We start from the raw sequence: 22464 nt of genomic DNA on the forward strand, positions 1-22464 counted from the left end.
ATTTTCCCAAGGTCATAGAGCTAGTAACAACACCATCACAACTAGTAAGAACACCAACACAGATAGGGCCACACCATCTCCCTAGTTGTTCAGACTTGCAGCCTAGGAGTTATCCTCAACTCCTCATTGTCTCTCACCTCCCATATCCAATCCAACACTAATACCTGTTGACTTCACCTTTGCAGCATCTCTTGAGCATTGCTCCTTTTCTCCTCTGACACTGCTGCCACTCAATTACAGGCCTTCATCACCTCATGCCTTGACTATTGCAACAGCCTGCAATGAGCTGCCTGCCTCAAATCTCTCTCGACTTCAATCCATTCTCCATTCAGCCATTAAAGTGTGACTTAATAAATTCTAGTGACTCCCTATTGCCTCCATGATCAAATTCAACATACTCCATAATTCAAAGCCCTTCATAGCCTAGCTCCCTCATAGCTTGTAAGTCTTTTTACACCTTCTCTCCACCATGTATTTTTCAATTCAGTGACACTGGCCTCCTTACTGTTCTATGAACAAGACACTCTTATCTCTTGGCTCAGGGCATTTTATCCAACTGTTCATTATACCTGGAATACTCTTCTTCCTCATCTGTGTCTGTTCCCTTCCTTGACTTCCTTTAAGTTCCATCTAAAATCCTATCTTCTGCAGGAATACTTTCCCAACCCCTCTTGATGCTGTCATCAATCATAAGATCATAGAACTTCAATGGCCAGATAGTACAATCCATTCATTTTATAGTTTAGGAACCTGAACCTATATTTACTCACCCAAGGTTACTTAACCAAGTTACTTACTTACTTACCTAAGGTCACACAAAATAAGTGGTAGAATCAAGATTTGAACTAGGGTTTCCATGACTGAGTTCTATGGGAAAATTTGATGCTCTTTCCACTGTCCCCAAATCTTCTTCAAATAAGGAGTTAGTGTTCCCACACAAAGGTCCTAGTTAAGACTTGTTCTAATGTAAACATAGTTTATGTAAAAATTTTCAATGAAACACCAGAATAATTTATTTCACCATGATGTTAATCTACTGCTCTTAGAGTGCTGAATTTCCAATAAGTAATTATGATTTTATATACAATATGACTAATGAAGGAATAAAATTTTATATCTTCTTCTATCCTCTTGTTCATGCAGTTCTATTGATTTGAATTTGCAGTATACTTGGAGAAGTGCTAAATTTGGAGTCAGTGATTCTGACTTGAGTTTTTTGGCTATAAAGTATGGGGTTTGGATTGGGTCATCTTCAAGTTCCCTTTTAGCTCTAAATACTGTGGTCCTTTCCCATCTCACTCGGTGATCTCTTCATCTACTTTGTGATCAGATATCATCTCTATGCATCTGACAACCAGATCTTCATAAGCAATCCCTGCCTTTCTCTTGAGCTCTAGTCCTGTATCAATACTCTCTATTGGACATTTTAAACTAGTTGTCCCATAGGCATCTGAAACTCAGCAACTCCCCACCTCATACCAGAGCTTTCTTACTTCCCAACTTTTTTATTACTAAAGATAATGCCACCATCTTCCAAATCATCACAATTTGCTACTTAGGTGTCATTCCTGATTAATTACTCTGTCACCTCACATATCCAGTCAATTTCCAATTCTTGTTATTTTTGCTTCTACCACTTCTCTTAGATACATAGCTTTTTCTGTATTTCCAGCTACCATTCAGTTTCAGGGCCTCACAACCTCTAGGTTATACCATAATAATTTAATAATCTTTAAGTTTCCTTCTTGCTCTAAATGCTACTGTCCTTTTCCATCGTACTTGGTGATCTCATTAGACACAGTGGAATCAACCATCATCTCTAGGAAGATAGCAATTAGATCTTTGTATCCGGCTCAAGTGTCTGTATCAAGCTCCATTTTGGCCTCCCTGCTTCAAGTATCTCCATGCTATAATATTCCTAAACTCCAGGCCTACACATGTAACACCAATCATCCCCAACCAGTGAAACTCTAGTAGCTACATATTAGCTCTCACTCAAATATAATCTTCTTTATTAGGCATTTAAAACTCTTTACACTATGACCTCTTGTAGTATTTACAATCTACTCACATATTACTATTCTTCACATTTCCTATAGTCTAACCATACTGGCTTGCTAGTTCTTCACACATGACACAACTCCCATTTCTGCCTTTGAATTGGCTTTCCCTCATGTCTACAATCTTTTCATTCTTGACCTCTGCCTCTTAAAATTCCTGGAATGATGTAGAAATCAAGACTTACGTCAAACACTACCATCAGAATAAGAAATTTTCAGGTGCTGTAGCTGTTAGTGACGTTCCTTCCAGGGTTACCTTGTGTTTGATTTATACAAGGCTGATTATTTCTTCACTGGTACTCATTTCTTTCCCATTAGAATTTAAGCTCTTTGAGGATAGTGAACACTTTTTCTTTAAGTAACCAGATGTGTCATGCTACACAGCACCATCTTCTGCTTTGATGACTCATACCTAACCTACCTTCATACTAACATGTCCATTTATCTAGAATGAGGGGGTAGCCACATTCACAACCATGAGCCTATTACTCAAACTCTCCCAGGGTCTAGGGGTAATTCTGGTGGTGGTGAGGTTAGAGAGGGTGGAACAGGGCTGCTGAAGTAATTTCATACTTCTTAGCCATCTTTAATAGAGTGCTGAGAGCGTTAAACTATTTCTATGACAAACAGCTTCTTTAAGTAAAGAACAAACAAACACTACCAAGATCTTCAAATCTGTTCTGGGGCACTGAGGACCTTCTTTACTCCCCAAACTATAAATAATAATATGGCAACTTAGTCTTTTCCAGCCATTTCTTCAAATAGAATAGTATTCTCTTTGCTTCAGTCATCCTTCAGCAAAACCATACCTCTTCTTTCTTTTGGCACAGCTCCCAGAAAAGCAGATTCATGTCTTTTTTCCTCTGTTTATCCTTATTGTTGTTCAGTCATTCAGTTGTGTCTGACTCCATGACTCTGTAGACCATACTGTCCATGGGTTTTCTTGGCAAAGATATTGGAATGGACTTCCATTTCCTTCTCCAGTGGATTTAAGGCAAACAGAGGTTAAGTGATTTGCCCAAGGCAACATAGCTAGTAAGTGTGAGGTCAGATTTGAACTCAGGTCTTACTGACTCCAAACCTATATGCTAAGCCATCTAGCTGCTTCCACTCATACTACAGAGAACAATAAAGAGCATCATAGGAAAGGTCCTAAGAGGTATAACTTTTCATAAGCAATATACAGATGGCACCATAGAGAAATAATACTTTTCTCGATTCTAGTAGCTCTCAACAAAAATACTTTGCTTCTGATCATCTCAATTACCAGATAAATAGCTGCAAAGACTTCATCTTTTATATTCTGCCTTCTGTAAACATCTTCCATAGACTCTTATGTCTTCTGTCCCCAACTCTTCTTACTTCTATTTTCATCTGTGGTCTTCTTGCTCTCTCATGCCTTAGGCATCACCAGATAAAAAGTGAAGCAAGAAAAGTTGAGGACAAGGACTCACATCAGAGTGTCTTCAAACCAGTAATTCATCCTAACTTATATGAAATGCCAAAAAATCAACCTTTTTTCAGGTAAGACTTCAGTAGTCCTTATAATCATCTAATATTCTCAAACAATAATTTAATTTATAATTTATTTGTTGTATCATTCAAAACTCTGAAAACAGGTGCTCAATAAATGCTTATTGATTGAATCCAAAGACTCTAAGGTTTATCATGTTTATCACATTCTATGAGCTTATATAATCAGTTCTGAATCTTCAGAGAATCAGAATATTGGATCTGGCAGGGATTCTGGGGATCATTCAGTTCAATGTTCTGACTTTATAGATGAGGTCCTACAAGGATCCAGTGGCTTACCAATGGTCACACAGATGGAGGAGACAGTGTAGAAAATGTGCCACTTTTGAATCAGAGGACCTAGCTTCAAATCCCCTCTCTGGCATTTGCTAATTTTATGACTTTGAGCAAATTGATTTAATCTCCCTTGGCCTCAGTTTTCTTCTCTGTAAAAATAGAGAATTAATATGGATTTCTTTCCAAATCCCTGCTAGTTCTAGATCTGTGATTCTAGGATATGGTATGAATGAATATACAAACAATAAATTGAGATGGATAATCACGACTAATATAGCGATTTTCTGGTTAATGCCAGAGATAAATTGAAGATTGGTCTTCTGACTCTAATACCGATGACCTTTCTTTGAGACTGTGATGCCACTCCTCTGCTACTATCTAGAAAGAGCTATTAGTGTCACTGGTCCTTTTCTCAGTTCTACCTTCCAGATATGTTAAAACTATTTGAGTGATTAGAAAGACAATCAGAAATGAAGATGGGCACCTGATTAAAATGCATCTCTTTTGCTAATGCTATTTAGGAAACCCTCCTATGCATTCCACAAATTAAACTGGGAACACTTTGCTAGATTACTTCTTGCAACCAAATGATTTTCTCAAGTGTAAAACTGACATCTGAGAACCTCACTTTTTTCCCTCTTTCCCCTGGCACATTTGGGGCTGATGTCTGTGAGCAGTAATTACTAAGAAATGAATATCCATGGTGCTTGCGTCTGTTCCTGTGCCCCAGAGTGTGTGACTTGCATCTGCAAAATTGCCAACATCTTCCAGCATCACTTAAAACCTGGCCAGGTTGCTGTGGAATCTTTCAATGGGTGATCAGCCTGAGGCGAGAATGGCCAGAGCCTTTTTCATTAAACTAACTTCCAGAAGTAAAAGGTGACCCCCACATCTGACTGTGTTGTATGCTCTGTGTTCTCCTCCCTCCAAACTCCTTTGGGAGTCATCTCCTGATGTTTTCCCTGATACAATCTATCCAGGCTGCTTGGCAGTCAGCATCTCCCTAGTGGGCTCAGGAAATGTTCTTCCTTCCATTTAATCTTTTCGTCTAAGCTGTAAATGCGATGGAAATCTATTTTCATGGAGCTTTTTGTGCTGTTTAGAGTGAGTTTCCAAGTTGGTAAATTTGTCAGTAATTTTTTTCTATTTAACTTTTACTCCCTCACTGTAGGTGAGGTGGCTGGGCACCTGCTTTCTCTCTGCTAACATACTCCAGCCCTTGGTGGAGACTGATTAGTTTGCTGGTGGAGATGGGCAGCCTTAGTTTTGGGTCCCTACTGAGGATTGTTGGATAGGAAAGTGATATAGTATATTTTATTCATTCCTAAGGAAGGGAAACATAGACTACAATAAAGTTTGCACTGCTGCTTTGACATAGCAATACCTAACAGAAATAAAACTGTATTCAGGGCTGACATGATGCTGTGGAGAAAGCCCTGCCAAAGGAGTCTGCATTTAATGTAAATGGGATACTAGTTATAGAATGTGTTCAAAGCTCTTTCTACAAATTATCCTCTCTGAGACTTTTTTATGAGAGAAGTTGTGCAACTTTTAATACAGATGGGAAAAAGGATGCCTGTAGAAGTGAAATGTGCCATTTCTCAGACAACAATTAGACGATGTTCTCATAATTCTTTCATACCACATATAGTTTGGAGAGGGTTCCAAATATCCTGTCCCAAGAAGCTTTGTGGGGACATTCAGTGAGTAGTCTATCTGAGGAAGGAGATTTTGAAAGAAGTGCTGGAGAAACCAGGAAGGTGAAATTACTTAATTAATAAGCATTTTTCAATACCCACAATTTGCCAGTTGTGATGGCAAATGACCTCTGATCTTCAGGAGCTTAAATTCTAAGGAGAATGGGAAAATAGGGAATTAAAAGGGAAGAAAATAGGGAGAAGGAAGTGGCCATCACTGCTTCTGTGACATATTTTACCAGGCTTCATAGACATGAAGGTTATCCTTTTTCTGCTTCCAATGCTGGCCTCCTGGGCACCATTACAACAATACTATAGCAGCTTATTGAGGTTTTCCCATATTTACTCATTCTGGCTTTTGGACTCTGATATGGTCTCATATTGGGAAACCTTCAAGTCTCAGTTAAAGTCCTACCTTCTGCATGAAATCTTTCATAGTACACCTTAATCTCAGTGCCTTCCTTTGGATAGCACCCCGAATTTATCCTGTATGTATTTTGTTTGTGCGTGATTGCTTGCATGTTGTCTCCCCATTTAGTCTGAGACCTTCTTGGGAGAAGGGATTGGGTTTTTTGCCCCTCCCCCCCTTTTCGTATTCTCAATTCTTAGAACAGTCCCTGACCCTTCATGGAAGCTTAATAAATGCTTGTTAAGTGACTGATTGATTGTGACTTTATCCTCTTTGTCTTATATAGCAGTGTGTAGAATCTTGTGGACTCATCTGGTGGTGAGAAATAATAGTGAACTGAGGCAGTCTGATACAGTGGTAAACGCTGTCTCTGGAGTCAGAAGATATTGGTTCAATTACTGATCCTCACACTTCCTGGACTTTGAATGACCTTGGGCAAGGTATTCAACTTTGCTGGGTCTTGGTTTCCTCATTTGAAAAATGAGGAGGCTGAATTAGATGACCTCTAAGGTCCCTTCTACCTTCAGCTCACTGAGTCCATGGATCATGATCTTATGACTCAATAAATAAGGTATAGCACCTTTCATCACCACCATATAAATGAGTTGCTAGAATTTCTGGCTTTCTTAGTTTGGGTACTGGGCTCATACTCATGGCAGGGAGATAGAGTCTAGAGACTGGGAAAGAATCACAACTATTTGTCTTTAGATGTTAGAAAGGGAATCCAGGGATTGGAAGTTGTTTATTGTTGAATATATCTTCCTGAATTTCTAATTCAAGTATGAGAGGCAGTGTGGTATAATTGATACGTAGTGGTCCTTGAAGCCAGGAAGTTGTGGGTCCTGGGTTCTAATATTGCCTCTGACATATACTAGCTCTGTGAACCTGGCTCAGAATATACATTGTTGGGAAAGTGCCAATATGCATTGGTCCAGGGAGTTTCCTCCCCTAAAAGTTCCCTGTTCCAATGAAATCACAAGTCCATTCTTTATCTAGTTTAAGTAAATTATCCTTTTTCCATCACTTATTGTCATGTAATTAATATTGGTTATTCATAAGGAAGAGACTTTGAGAAGAAAAAATCATGGAACCATGGAGCAATAAGTGTTCCAATAGGAACTCAAACCAGTAACTTGTCCAAGATTCTGCAGTTAGGAAATAGTAGAACCCTCTAATAGTTAAATGTTGGGCATTCTGACTCCAGCTCTAGCTCTCTTTACACAGTAATTGCCATCCTTGCTCATCTTGTTTATTCAGAGCTAGAGAACCATGGATTTATAAATCTTATACTAAGTCTTAAGTTTGGGTGACAAAATAGGGCTTTTAAAAGGAACTACATCCTTTTCTTCTTTCTTACTATTTTTTTTTCTTGTAATTCATCTTGTCTGTTCCCTTCCCTCCCAATGTAAATTGTAGAATCGAGGGGAGCTTCCTTCTAAAACAGATAAAATTAGATGATTTTTTGAAAGAATGAAACACTTTTGCTCTTGAGCTCCTTTAAAAATGACATATCTTACAAATTAAAGATAGGTCAGTGATGTCCCACATCAATTAATTTACTACATGATAAGAAGTGCTCTTGGTGAAGAAAGATGTGCCAGAAATATGATAGGAGATAATGAGATCCAAGCAATGAAATGAACATATGTCTCTGCAGATGACAATAGTGTTCACCTGGGAAAAGAAGATAATAAATAGTATGTTTAGGACCACTTTTAAAAAATTCATCAATCACAGGGTGAATATGTTGCCTAACCTAAAATATTTCGATCAGTTAACGACATGGGAGCGAAAATGAAGAGAAATTATCATCATGGCATATGAGGAAATGAATGAAGAAGAAAAGATTTATTAAGTACTCATCATGAAATAAAGAAAAAGAAAAGAGATATTTAATTCAATCAAGAAAGGACATTTAATGTCACCTACTGGGTGCCAGGCACTGTGCTGTTTGACCTACAGTGATAGAAGTGAAACGGTACATATCTCAGAGGTAGCTTATATCCCGTTAGTAATGAAACAGCCAGCTGGCATAGTGGATAGTTTCCATGTGATTTGGAGTCAGAGAGACCTGAGTTCAAATCCTTTCTCAGATATTTGCTAGCTATATAATCCTGGGGATGTTGCTTATTCTGCTTCCCTCAGTTTCTTCCTCTGTAAAAATGGGAATAATAAGTAGCAGCTAACTCCCAGGATTAGATCAAATGAAATAATATTTGTAATAAGTATTTTGTAAATAATAAGTACTTTGTAAATAACATTTATAATGCTTTGTAATTTTTAAAGTGCTATGTAGGTATTAGCTATTAATGATGTAATTCACATTAATATAGCATGAAGAAGGAATATAGAAATATGATCCCCCATTGTATACACTTCACCTTCCATCTGCTTGATTTGGGACATGGTGTCCAACTCAGGATAAGCTGAACACCTGAAAATCTCATCCTCATGCCAATATATCTGTATCAGTTACCCTTTGGCAGGACTTCCGCCCCCACCTCCCACCTTGCAGCTTCCTTTTGTACATTGTCTTCCCTCACTAGACTGTAAGCACCTTGAGGACAGGAACTATTTTCCTTCTTATTTGTATCCCCAGTGTTTAGCACAGTGTCTGGCCCATAGTAGGTACTTAATAAATGTTTATTGAATTGAATTATAGAAAAAGATACAAGCTCAGAGAAATAAAGTGAGGTCTTGAACTTGAACCCAGGTTTCTTAATAACAGGTCAAATAATTTTTCATTATTCTATGCTACTTTTAAAACTCTAAGATAGAGATCGTTAAAATGAAATATTAGGCAAAATAAAATGATTTTTGATTGCTGAAGTCAGTGCTGCTAATTTTGGTGAGTGGTTACATTGACATATAGGCAAGGAGTGGGATTGGTCCTTTGGCATCTTGGTCCTAGAGTTGGTACTTAATGGCAGGAGACTGATAAGTACTTAGGTAGGTAGATACTTGCTTAGGTTCATAGGAAGATTGCTAGGCTGATTGATTAGCAGAAGGTGGGTCAGTAGGTTGGTAGGAAGTAAAAGTATGCAACTGGTAAAATTAGCTTTTTAATTTTTCTCAATCTTATTCTTCTCCTGAGGGACCAGATCTCTAACTGAATCATGCCATGCTTCAACAACCTGGCTTCCCAGGTCCTGCCATCATGGCCTCCTGCCTTGGTCCTCAATGGATTCAAAAATAGATTGATAGACTAGGTCATTGAAATGAATTAAATAAAATGAAATTAAATGGAATGAAGGCAAAGTTTTAACCTTGAGCTCAGAAATACTGAGTGGGGAAGGTGCAATTGAGTGGCAGTTTGAGAATGATTAGAGGTTTTAGAAGATATTAAAAACAATATGACACAATCATGTGATATAACAATTGTGAAAGCTGATGTCCATTTTGACTACATTGAGAGGTATCACTTCTGGAAATAAGGAAATGATAGCCCTTTCCTACTCCATTGTGGTCCAGTTATATCTGGAATATTATATTTAGTGCTGGGCATCACATTTTAAGAAGGAAAGGACATTGATTGTTGGAGTGTGTTCAGAGGGGGGCAACTAGGATGGTGAAAGATCTTGAATTCATGCCATATGAAGATAAGTTGAAGGCACTGAGAGATACTTCTCCTGAAAAGGGGAAGCTTGGGAGAGTGGGACATGATAACTATCTCTGAGTATTTATTTGAAGGAGACATTAGACTTTTTCTTTTTGGTCTTAGAGTGAAAAACTAGGAATAAGAGAGAAGTTGTAAAGAAGCATTAAAACAAAAGCAAAAATAAAATAAAACCCACAAATTTTCTAACAATTAGAGTTGTCTCGAAATAGAAGTTTCTGGCTCAGGATGTAGTGGGTTTCTCTTTGCTAGAAGTGTTCGAGAAAAGACTGGATGATCACTTTTTGGGTATGCTGAAAAGTGATTGTAGGTTGGAGTAGCTCACTAGCTAACCTCCAAGGTTCCTTTCAACTCTGAGATTCTGTGATTATATCTCTTTCAAAATAAAAACTGCCTTGAATATATAAATGTAAACTATTAATAGTATTAGTATAGCCAGAGGGTGCATTTTGGTACTGAAAATAAAAGGGAAAGGGCTTAAAAATTGCAAATATACAAGGCAAATCTAAGGCATTATTGGGCATTTTGATTCTAAAATAGATCTGTGAACTTTCAAGTAAGGTTTATTATACTCAGTATATAAAAAAATACAATGAGTCATCCTATATATTTAGGACTATGTGAAATGGTCAGGGTGGCAAAGAAAGCAGTGAATTGTTATTGCCAATTGGGATGATTTATTACAGTAAAATAAGTAGAAGTCCTTGAACTTTATTTCAAAGGGTTAAATTCCTTCTCACTTTAAGAATGGAGTTATACATCAAAGCTACAAAAATGTGGTTGAGACATTTGAAGTTGGATTTAACTAAGCTGGATATTTTCATTAGATATAATTTTCATTATTTGAAGCATTCCTATTAACAGTCCTAATCATTCACCTGAAAACTTCAGCTGCAGCTACCTCTCTAGTCTTTGTTTATTTGATCACCTGGAGTGTTGCCTGTTGTATTCTATCAGCAGCTGAGGTCATCTCTGCAGAGGCTGGGATGTCTGCGATGCAGTTGTAGCAGGCTGTATACAACATCCCATGGGTCACATCCCATGTAGCCACACCCATGGACTACCTTCACATGTATGCATACATGTTCTGACTTCAAAACAAGAGGACAACGGCTGAATAACCAAGCCTTGGAGAGTTCCTTGGTACTAGTAATTCCAAAGTGCAACTTCTCATAGTTTGAGGAGGTAGGATTGGGGGAGTTATCATAGATCTCTCTCACTTTTCATATGTATGCACACACATACATGCATGTATTGATTGTATTTGTAGAGTGTATTGAGTCACACAATAATATAAACTTCCAATGAAGTGTGGTGTGAGTAAGGCTAGTGGCAGACTTACAGGTATGGGGCAAATAGGAATTTCCCATGGCTCTGAAAGAGTTCTTATGTGGTACCATGTTATAGATCCCAGAATTGGGTAGGAAAGGAAGTTCAGCAATGAAACAGTATTTTTGAAAGGCGAGAAAGAGGTAGATTGTATCTAACACATAGTATGGTATGGTGACCAACCCTGACCTCAAGCTTGAGACGTGAGAAGACATGTCCCTCCCATTACTTCTTTACAGAGATGGGAGAAAATAGGTGTCAAACACTGTTTATAACATCAGACTCCTTTCCAAGTCAAGAAACACTTATTGAGCACCTATTAGGTGCCAGGCACTGTGCTTTTAAGTTCTAGGGGTAGAAAGAAAAGCAAGGACAGTCCTTGACCTCATGGAGCTCACAAGGCAAGATATAAGCACTCTGCACAAACAAGATATGTATAGGATAAATTGGAGATAGTCCCAGAGGAAGGCATTAACATTATGGAGGACCAGCAAAGCCTTCCTTCAGAAGGTGGCATTTTAGCTGAGAACTGAAGATATCCTGAGAAGCAAGGATGTAGAGAAAAGGAAGGAGAACATTCCAGGCATGGGGCTCAGTCAGTGAAGTGACACAGGGTTGGGAGATTGAGTGTCTTGTGAGAGGATCGACAGGTTCCTTTCAGTGTCACCATATCCCAGAGTATGCAGAGGGGAGTAAAGTACAAGAAAAACTGAACAGTGGTATTGGGGGAAGGGGACAGACTATGAAGGACTTTAAAAGCCAACTGGAGGATTTTATATTTGATTCTGGAGGTGATAGAGGACAAATGGAGTTTATTGAATATTGAGGGGAGGGTGATACCTTACTTCAAGCTGAGGTCTTTGTGACTCCAAGTCCAATTCTCTAATCACTGGGTCATCTAGCTGCAAGTCTCAAGTTTGTCACTCATTAGTTACGATCCTGAGTAAGTCAGTTGTATATCTCTTTGTCTCATTTTCTCCTTCTGTAAAATGAGAGGATTGAACTAAATAATTTTTAGCATTCTTCCCTACTCCATTATTTTATGTTGGGGGCAGAAGTATATCTTTATCTTCTCTTGCTTTTACGAGATTTTACTCATGTTAGGCAGCCTATAAATCTTTGTCAAATGAATGATTAAATAGAAGAATGAATTCAGGTGATTTATTTCTTATTAGATAATAAGATGAAGGCTAAAATGGTAATTTTTGCTTTCATTTGTATAATACTTTACACACATTGTCTCATTTGATCTTCATTGCATCCCTAGGATTTAGGTAGTCCATATTTTTATTGTTCCCATTTTATAAACAAGAAAATCAAGATTCCTCAATGGGAGGTGAATAATCAAGATCACACAGAAAATAAGGGGCAGAGTCAAGATTTGAATCCAGGTCTCTTTATTCTTAGTTTAGTGTTTTGTCCCATTACAGCATACTCCTTCCTGTTATAGTTAGCAGGGACTCAAGCATAAAGCTATTGAAATACAATAGAAGAATACAGCCCTGTATCCTTAATGATTCCATGTTTGGGCTTAAAGGTTGATCATATATCTCATTGCATGTCTCCTCCAAACACATGCAATTAATTCCTCTTTGCCTTTTTATATTTTCATTAGCAGCAGTGAAAGCTATTGCTCGAAGGAGAATATTTTATGCCTTTGATTATTACAATATGCTCAGACCAACTCAATTGAGGGAGTTCATTAATTTTCTTGATTAATTCCTCTTACCTTTATTGATGTTCTAAGACATTTTATCATTTCTGATGATTTAATGCACTAGTCTGGACTACAGACTTTTTTTCCCCCTACTGGCTTCCTTTCCTAATGAAACCAACTTGTAAGAATGAGCCTAAGGGCAAACAACCTTTATAGGTAAAACATTTTTAGCTATCCACAGGGCTTTGCAGAGCTACCAGCCATAAATTTCTCTTCTTCCTCAATGGATCATGGGACAAGGAAAGGTAGAGCAAGGGAGGGGGTAACATGAACATCTGAGTAAGGTGTGGGTTGTGGATGCTTAGAGTCCTTCCAATTCTGGAACTGGGTGGTTCTTCCTCAAATCCCAAGGGCAGACAGGTAAGTAGAAGATAAAAGAGTGCTTCTTTATTCAAACATAGCTGGAAATGTTTTTTTCCTTGTTTCAAATCCTTACCAAAAGGAGTTTAGTTTAATAGGGCTTTCAGATCAGTATCTTTAGTACTTTTCTGGGGGAATTATATGTGTGGCATCTGAAAGCTGCTACATCTGGCACAGGAAATTTTTCTATGCTGATGTTGATCAGCACCTTCTCTACAACTTACAGACCTAGCGTTTTTGTGACATTGAAAGGTTAAGGGTCACAGACAGTATGTGTCACAGGCCAGTTTTCTAGTCACTAATCTATGCCACCACTCCATTCCTCATCTTTAATGAGTGATTTTACAGTGATTTAAGACAAATAATTTTTCCCAGAAGGTTGAATGGATCATCTATGGAAAATTAAGAGAAAGGTATAGACAACAACTGTACAAACTGAGAAGTCACAAAGGGCTTCACTCTGCATGAGTACAGAGAAATACTACAAGACTGATATCAAAGATCCATTGAATTATCTAAATAAGCTTCTTTTACAGAAGTTCTGCCCTGTTGCCTCATTTGGAGGACACGGTGACAATGGGGTCTCAAAAGCTATGTCAGCAGACCATGGGCTATATAAGTTGGGTCTAATTAAAGTATGAATGTGCAGAAGGCCAACTTGTTGACTTAGGGTGAGCCTAGCTCAGATGTTGATTAATAGTTTATATTTTTTTTAGGCACAACTGCTCATGAAGACTATCTCCAAAGGTGTGGAGGATCTGCAATCTAAATCAAAAGAGTGAATACTCATGCTGATGAAAGCATGATCTTTGCATGATTGAAATATGTAAAATCACAGGATCATAGATTTTAAAGATGGAAGGGCTTTTCAGAGCCATCCAGTCCAAGCCTTTATTTTATAGTAGAAGAAAGCAAAGCCTATAAAAGTAAAGTGATTTGTACAAGGGTACACAGGTAATGAATGAGAGGAACAAGATTTCAGTTTTGACTCCAAATATGATGCTCTAATATGCTTTGACTCCATGATGCTCCCAACATTTATTTACCTTTGACTTATTTCAGGAGAGACATTGAGTTTCTTCTCTTTCTTGGGTCCATCGGTTCAGCTAGAAGTTAGGGTTATGGGGACAGGGTTAGACTTTTTGTATCTTTTTATTTGGCCTGACTATGAACACACGTGCCCACAAATATAAAAATAAAATTGTCTTTTCCAGAAAAATCTCTAAATTTCTTGATATGGTTTTTCTGTTTCCATTCTATCATGTACAGACAGGTCCTTTATACTACATGTTAAATCATTTCAAAGAACCTTAGAATTATTGGCTCATTAGCTCTGATCATCTGCAGGTAAAATGAAATGAAAGAGAAAAAGGTAAACATTTTCTTTGCGGGGCGCGGAGCCAAGATGGCAGAGTAGAAACATGCACATACACATAGCTCCGAACCCACAACCCATAGAACATCTACAAAAAAAGTAACTCACGGCGAATTCTGCACCCAGAGGCCACAGAACATTGGAGCGAGGGAGATTTCTGTTCCAGAGAGACCTGCAAACCTCTCGCAAAAGGTCCTTCGCGCCGCGGACTGGGCTCCGAGACTGGGAGCTGAGTACAGCCCTGCTGCGGCTGCGGCACCGAGAGGAAAAGATCCGAGCGGGCTTCAGGGACGAGATCTTCAGCGGCCACGCGGATCCCTCCACCCACAGGTGACAGGGGTCGGTGAGAGGGTCTCTTTGGCGGGTCGAGAGGGGAGTGGGGTGCCCCCATAACTCAGGCCCCCTCGGGAGGCAACAGCAGAGAGGGGAGCAGACAAGGGCTCCCCAAGCGGGCAGGAGCCTGGATCCATTGTTGAAGGTCTCTGCATAAAGCCCTTGAGGGACCTGAGCCTTTGAGGTGGCCCTGCCCCGACCTGAGCACCTAAACTTAATCTCACACTGAATAGCAGCCCTGCCCACGCCAAAAGCCCTGAGGCTGGCAAGCAGCATTTGAATCTCAAACCCGAAGCGCTGGCTGGGAGGATCTGGGGAAGAAGTGGGTGTGAAGAGAATATTCAGAAGTCAAATCACTGGCTGGGAAAATGCCCAGAAAAGGGAAAAGAAATAAGACTATAGAAGGTTACTTTCTTGGGGAACAGGCATTTCCTCCCTTCCTTTCTGATGAGGAAGTACAATGCTTACCATCAGGCAAAGACACAGAAGTCAAGGCTTCTATATCCCAGCCCACTCAATGGGCTCAGGCTATAGAAGAGCTCATAGAAAATCAAGTTAGAAAGGTGGAAGAAAAGCTGGGAAGAGAAATGAGAGACATGCAGTCAAAGCATGAACAGCAGATCAGCTCCCTGCTAAAGGAGACCCAAAAAAATGCTGAAGAAAATAACACCTTGAAAAATAGGCTAACTCAATTGGCAAAAGAGGTTCAAGAAGCCAATGAGGAGAAGAATGCTTTCAAAAGCAGAATTAGCCAAATGGAAAAGGAGATTCAAAAGCTCACTGAAGAAAATAATGGGGGACAGGATAGGATGGAGGGAAATATAATTAGTTCTTACACAACACTACCATTATGGAAGTCATTTGCAAAACTACATAGATCTAGCCTATATTGAATTGCTTGCCTTCCAAAGGGAAGGGGTGGGGAGGGAGAGAGGGCAGATTGGCAGACAGGAGCAATTAGAACGCTTGGTTTTTTGGGGTGGGGGGAGGGGACAAAAGGGGAGAAAATGTGGAACCCAAAATTTTGTGAAAATGAATGTTAAAAGTTAAATAAATTAAAAAAAAAAAATAAACATTTTCTTTCCAAGGCCTCAGAGCATGCATAATAGTATTATTGGATTTGAAATACATGATTTCAAGGATTCAGATGGGGTATATCAGACATTGGGCTGAGCCAACAAAAAAATCAAAAGGTTTAAAATTGCAGAATTGGCTTGAGAGTCTATGTTAACACTAAACATACCAAAGGGGGCAGGGGGAAAGGTGGCACTGCCTGGGGATTAACTTCAATTTGTATAGGGAAGTTCTATCAATAGTTGGGCTGACACAGCAAGGATGGTATGAGCAGAACAAAGCCAAGGACAAGCAAGGGGAGGTAGGTTTGGGAATATAGAGGAATAGACCTCCAGGCAGTTACAGAAGAGTAGATCTAGACATACTTTAACTGATAAGCAAGGCCAATGAGAAGGTCAAGGCTTTGATCATGAGAAATTTTAATTACTCAGATATTGATCAGAATATGTAGAAACCAAGCTACAGAAGATGATGGAGGGAGGGGTTGAAGGAAAGGGTGGGGCGACAAGGATTTCAGGGACATCAATGGCAGAATAAGCAGTTCTGCCCCGTTACTATTCTGAGTCTGTCCTAGGAAACAAGCCAACTATGATAATGAAGTTAGACTTTGGGGGATGGCAGTGACCGCAATATTATTAGACTTTAAATGCTAAGTGGAGGAAATACTGAAGGAAGTTGATTTTGAAGGAATGGGAAAAACCCCAAAGGGCTTTTGATGAGAGTTTCATAATGTAAAGGGCAAAGAAGAAATAATATTTAAAGGTGAATGGAAATGCTTCTTCTAAATCAATAAAGAAAATTAAACTTCCTTAATGATCCCAAACCAGTAATACAGTCTCAAAGCCAAGCTCTACCCTCTGATATCTGCTCACTCTCTGGCCTTTTAAAGATTGCCTTTTAGCATCTTGGTCTCACATTTTTGGTAGTCTGTTGGATAAATAGACATTTAAATTGAGGTCTTGCCTACATAGAACAGTGCTACACTGGCCAAAGAGGAAAAAGGCTTCCATGTGGTCCCTGAGCAATCTGACTCCTTCTACTCTCAGAAAAATATTCCCATTGATATCAACAAACTGCCACAAACTCTTCAGTGGACCCCCAATATCAACCAACCAAAGATAAACACTCATTTATGTGGCATTCAAAGCCCTGAACAGCTCTGTGTCTCACTACCTCTATAGTGATATCTATCAATGTATACCATGCTCTAGGAATGCTTACCTATTCTACCTACCATTTATACCGGTTCAATGTTGTTAAGTTCCTGTGACTTATCCAGCTATTTTCTATACCTAAAATATTCTCTTCCCATCCCCATTTCCTTCTTCTTCCCTAGACTCCCTGCAGTTATAGATTATCTTTTCTTCCTTGAAACTTCTAAAACATTTTTGTCATTTCTCTGTATTTTGTTATTTCTCTTTTTGAGAGCAGGGACTATCTTGTTTTTTTTCTTTGTATTCCCAGAACTTAGTATGGTGCTTTGCATATAGTAAACACTTAGTAAGGGGGGCGGAGCCAAGATGGCGGAGTAGAAAGACGCACATACACATAGCTCCGAACCCACAACCCACAGAACGGCTAGAGGGGACCAACCCATGGTGAATTCTGCATCCAGAGGCCACGGAATATTAGAGCGAGGGAGATTTCTGTTCCGGAGAGACCTGCAAACCTCTCGCGGGGGTTCCTTCGCGCTGTGGACTGGGCGCCGGGACTGGGAGCTGAGTGCAGCCCTGCAGCGGCCACGATACTGTGAGGAAAAGATCCAAACGGGCTACGGGGACGAGATATCCTGCGGCCACGAGGGTCCCTCCACCCACAGAGGGACCTGCAAACCTCTCGCAAAAGGTCCGTCGCGCTGCAGATGCGGATCCCAGCCCGGACCTGCGGCAGCCGCGGCTCCGAGAGGTACAGATCCAGGCAGGCTTCAGGGACGGGATATCCAGTGGCAGCACAAGCCCCCTCACCCACAGGTGACGAGGGTCGGTGAGAGAGTCTCTTTGGTGGGTCGAGAGGGCAGTGGGGTGCCCCCATGGCTCGGGCCCCCCCGGGAGATAGAAGCTGAGAGGCGGCTGCAGACAGGGGCTCCCCAAGGGGGCGGGAGCCTGGATCCATTGTGGAAGGTCTCTGCATAAACCCCCTGAGGGAACTGGGCCTGAGAGGTGGCCCTGCCCCGACCTGACCATCTGAACTTAATCTCACACTGAATAGCAGCCCTGCCCCCGCCAAAAGCCCTAAAGCGGGAAGCAGCATTTGAATCCCAGTCCCCAAACACTGGCTGGGAGGACCAGGAGGCGAGGTGGGTGTGAGGAGAATATTCAGAGGTCAAGCCACTGGCTGGGGAGAATGCCCAGAAAAGGGAAAAGAAATAAAACTATTGAAGGCTACTTTCTTGGAGAACAGACATTTCCTCCCTTCCTTTCTGATGAGGAAGAACAATGCTTACCACCAGGCAAAGACACAGAAATCGAGGATTCTGTGTCCCAGCCCACCCAATGGGCTCAGGCCATGGAAGAGCTCAAAAAGAATTTTGAAAGTCAAGTTGGAGAGGTGGAGTAAACACTCAGTAAATGCTTTTACATTAGTTCATTCATTCATCCATTCATTCATACCTCTTGAATGTAGCACAGTACTCTTCCTTAAAGTAATCATATGAGTACATCATGCATGTAGTTGCTTATTTATTATTACATATCTTATATCATTTAGCATATTAATAAAAATTAATAAATTATTTTTACAAAAGAATTTAACTTGTGTGAAAAACCAAATGGATGAATACCTATTGTCCAGATTGTGCTAGTTAATTAGATGTTCAGTCTGTTATCAGTGAATCTTGTTTTGGAGAGTAACTGAAAATGCTCCGGGGCCAGCATTTAAAGGAGTAGGGGAGAAGATTGGATTGTCTTTGTGAAACTGTGCCATTCTTTTAATGGCTCTCAACCCCACATCAGCCTCTATGAGCCAGCAGCAGTGAGCACAAGCAAACTCATAGGTTTTTGCAATGGGTGCATCTTGTGGTTCCCTTGTTACTTACATTGTCTGCCCAACGTGCTTCCTCCATTTTGCTTCTCCCAGCTTTTAGACTCAAAAAGTCAAAGGCACTGATTCTGCCCAGAAGTACGTGTACACTAGTTCTCTACATGAAGGAAAGGGGGAGAGTGGAGGGAAGTTCAGGTAATAGCACCATCGAGCCTAAAGGAAAGGGACTTGAGATCCAACTGGGCCACATTTTGTCCTCCTACTCAGGGTAGGAAACCATTCCATCAATGTCCATATCCCTCAGTGTGAAGAAACTCAGGCAACTTTGCAGTCTAGCTTTAAAAGTCTGTTCACAAAAAAAGCAGGGAGGATTCAGATTATGAGCAATAGGAGATTACAAGGAAAAGGCTTTAACACCAAGGATGTCAAAAGAATAGAGTCTCAACAAAATCTCAGTCACAAGGAAGCAAACAAAAAGAGATGAACCTTCAAACGTTAGGAAGAAAGACGAGTATAACCACATATTAAACTGTGAGCTTCATGAAAGTAGGTGGGGATCATGCCTTATTTATCTATATAATGTTCCCAGCTCCTAATACAGTGTTCTGCACATAGTTGTTACATAACCAAATGACTGAATGAATTAATCAATTCTTGGCTCAGGAGTAAGTAAATGTACACTTAATTAACTTTTACTAAAAATACAGCGATAGTTACTTCTCAAATACAGGTCAAATGAGGCCTATTTTATTTTATTTGATAAAATGCATAATAACCAAGAGATTTTAAAGAACATCACAGTTCTTTGGTAATGGGAGGATCTAAAGAAAAAGGAGCAGAAAACACTTAAAGGGAGAAGTGGAGAGGAAAGAAAAGAACCCTCAGAATATTAATTTGCAGAGCTTAATTTAATCAGAGAGAAAGGATCCCTCCAATGCATTTGTTGGAGACAGACGGGAAAAGAGAAAATTGGTTCACTGAAAAATGAGGGTAGGGAATTTGAGACAGAGAGTAAGGGGAAATTTGTTTAACAGCTGTTATTTTGCATTTGTCTTTACAGATCCAAAAGAAGATAAAGAATCACTTAAGGCAGAAATCTTGTTATTTGAACTAGAGCAGATAACATTAAGGTAAGAATGAAAGGACATTTAATTCATTTCACTACAATTCAATTCAGTTCAATTCTATCCAATTCAATTCAACTCCTCTTACCTCAATTCAATTCATTGCTTACTCTGTCTAAGACACAGGAGGAGATAAAAAGGAATTAAAACACCTCTATCTTCAAGATAATAACTCATATTTCTATAATGCTTTTGGATATACAGCAACACTTTTCAAATAGCAACCTGGTGAGACAGGTAGGGAAATTATTATCCTCATTTAGTAGATAAAGACAGAGTCAAATAATGCAGAACAGACATGTATTTGAGATGATTCAACCTTAAAGGTTCATAGAGATCAATTTTTAAGATATCTCAGAGAGGGGGGACATTTTTCTAAGGATGTGTAAATTTACAGATAGTGGGAATAACTAATAGGGCCCCCCCAAAGACACATAACTGTCCCCCCACACTACTCTTTCTTATCTCATCACTAAACTATAGTCTGAGAATGGTCTGTGTACACATCAGGAATACCCTTGATGAAAACATGACAAGAGAACAGGCTGCTACAGGCTCAGTTTTCACAGTCACATAACTGAGTAATAGGTATAGAAGACAGAAAATCTATTTGGGGTTATTATTTAATGTCAAAGGAATTTGATTTGGCAAAACAAAATTCAACCTTAACTATTAAGATAATACAAAATCCTTTGATAGTTTAAAAACATTCATGTATTTTTGCTCACTAATGCATTGAGGATTAAACACAAGTGAGGTAATGTAGTCCAAATATAATTGCCTTGCTTTTATTATTAGTGAGGGTAGATCATGAGGAAAATGCCATCTAGCTTTTCTGCTTCTCATCTGTTTATTCTTTTTCTAATTTCTTCTACAAATTCTCTGAAGATGAAGCAGTTAGATCTTATTCCAAGTTCTCTTCATGACCATTTCCTATCTTCAACTGCTTTGGGAGGTGATACTGCATATGGTCTCATATCCATGATCTTATGCAAATGAACTTGTACTCTAAACAGATGTTGCCCTTGGCTGCCATGTCTCTATCTGGCAAGGAGATTAAGTGAATGCTGGTGGATCTGGTTTCTGGACTTTTACTCTATATCCTTTTACAGAAACCAGAAGGCTCCACAGTAAGTAGTTCAGTTAAGAAGGATTCTTGTTTTAAGGATGATAGTGTCCATGGGATTAAAGGTAGATGAGAGGATCTGTGCATATAGAAGGTTGAAAGTTTGTTAACTTCATGGGGTTTTTCATTATCTGTAGTGCTAACATTTGACCTAACAAAAGTTTATCATGAAGGGACTTCACTTGAAGTTCTTGAATTGTTTTGTTTGAAATAATATTATATACACCAGGACTGTTAAATATAATATGCCAGATTAGACTGACATGTACTTTATGAGCTTTCTGGAAATGGCTTCATTAATTTATTCAAAAATATATATTGATTGTATAATATGTGCCAGGTATTGGGTCTGTATACTTTTTTCTTTGCTTATATTTTTAACTTATTATAAGAATCAGAATCTCAAATAGGTCATTGATAAAAAAAAGAAAGATCCATCAAAATATTTATAGCAATGAATTGGATTGTTTATTGAATAATGAATAAATTACACATGAATATAAAGGAATTTACAGACAATTCTTGCTTTAGTGGACCTAGGATGTGGTAAAGTGTGGGAAGGGGATGTGCATGTTGGACATTTCAGACTGGAGAGAGAGAAAGGAAAGCAGGTGGAGGACAAAGAGTGTTTGTGCCTGGCTAGAACCAAAAGGAAGAACACTGGGAATGGTGCAGCCTTGTGGGAGCCCAACCTGAACACAGACAGGAGAGGACAACTAATGGGGCGAGAGCAACAGACACAGGGCACTCAAATGCAGACAGACAGAAGTCAGACGCTTGAGGGAGTCAGACACATAGGCAGTGCAGGGCAAAAGTCTCCTGAACTGTCTACCTGCTTGTACTCTGAGGAATAGCGAACATGATGAATACACAAAAACATGGAGAGACTTATATGAACTAATGCAAAAGTAAGCAAAGACAAGAACACAATATATCAAATGAAGACTACAATGTAAATGGAGTGGACAACTACAAAAAATAATTGAAAATGAATATTGCAAAAGTATAAAGAATGATCTTGGTCCCAAAGAAGAGATAAGAGAAAATGCCTCTTCCCATTCCTTTGCAAAGGTGGGAGGGGGCATCCATGGATATGGAACATTAACTATATTTTCAGACTCTGTCAATATATTGACCGGTTTTTATTAATTTTTCTCTTCTTGTTCTGTAAAAAAGACATTGTTATATAAGATGGCAAATTCCGGTGATGTAAAAGTCAGTAAAATTTATTATTGATTTTTTAAAAGAGAAATACTATGGCACACTGGAATATGCATCAGAATAGGAGTCAGACAATCACTAGGAGTCTTTTCAGTCAAAATCCATGTTGCATTTTATCTCTAGTACATGATACGCTGGAGGTATATAACAGACTCATTTGTTTACATTGAATTGAATTGGATGTCTTTCTCTGTTCAACGTGCAGCAGTTGATATTTTTCTCTTCCCTAAATGAT

The 22464-nt window shown here is 39.2% G+C and overlaps 1 pseudogene; it reads left to right on the top strand.

Annotated features, from left to right (window-relative positions):
- LOC140507670 (leucine-rich repeat-containing protein 59-like) overlaps positions 1-22464 on the top strand; it is a 102972-nt pseudogene that overhangs the window by 76986 nt on the left and 3522 nt on the right.

Source organism: Notamacropus eugenii, chromosome 5, assembly GCF_028372415.1.
Source record: "Notamacropus eugenii isolate mMacEug1 chromosome 5, mMacEug1.pri_v2, whole genome shotgun sequence".
NCBI lineage: Eukaryota > Metazoa > Chordata > Mammalia > Diprotodontia > Macropodidae > Notamacropus > Notamacropus eugenii.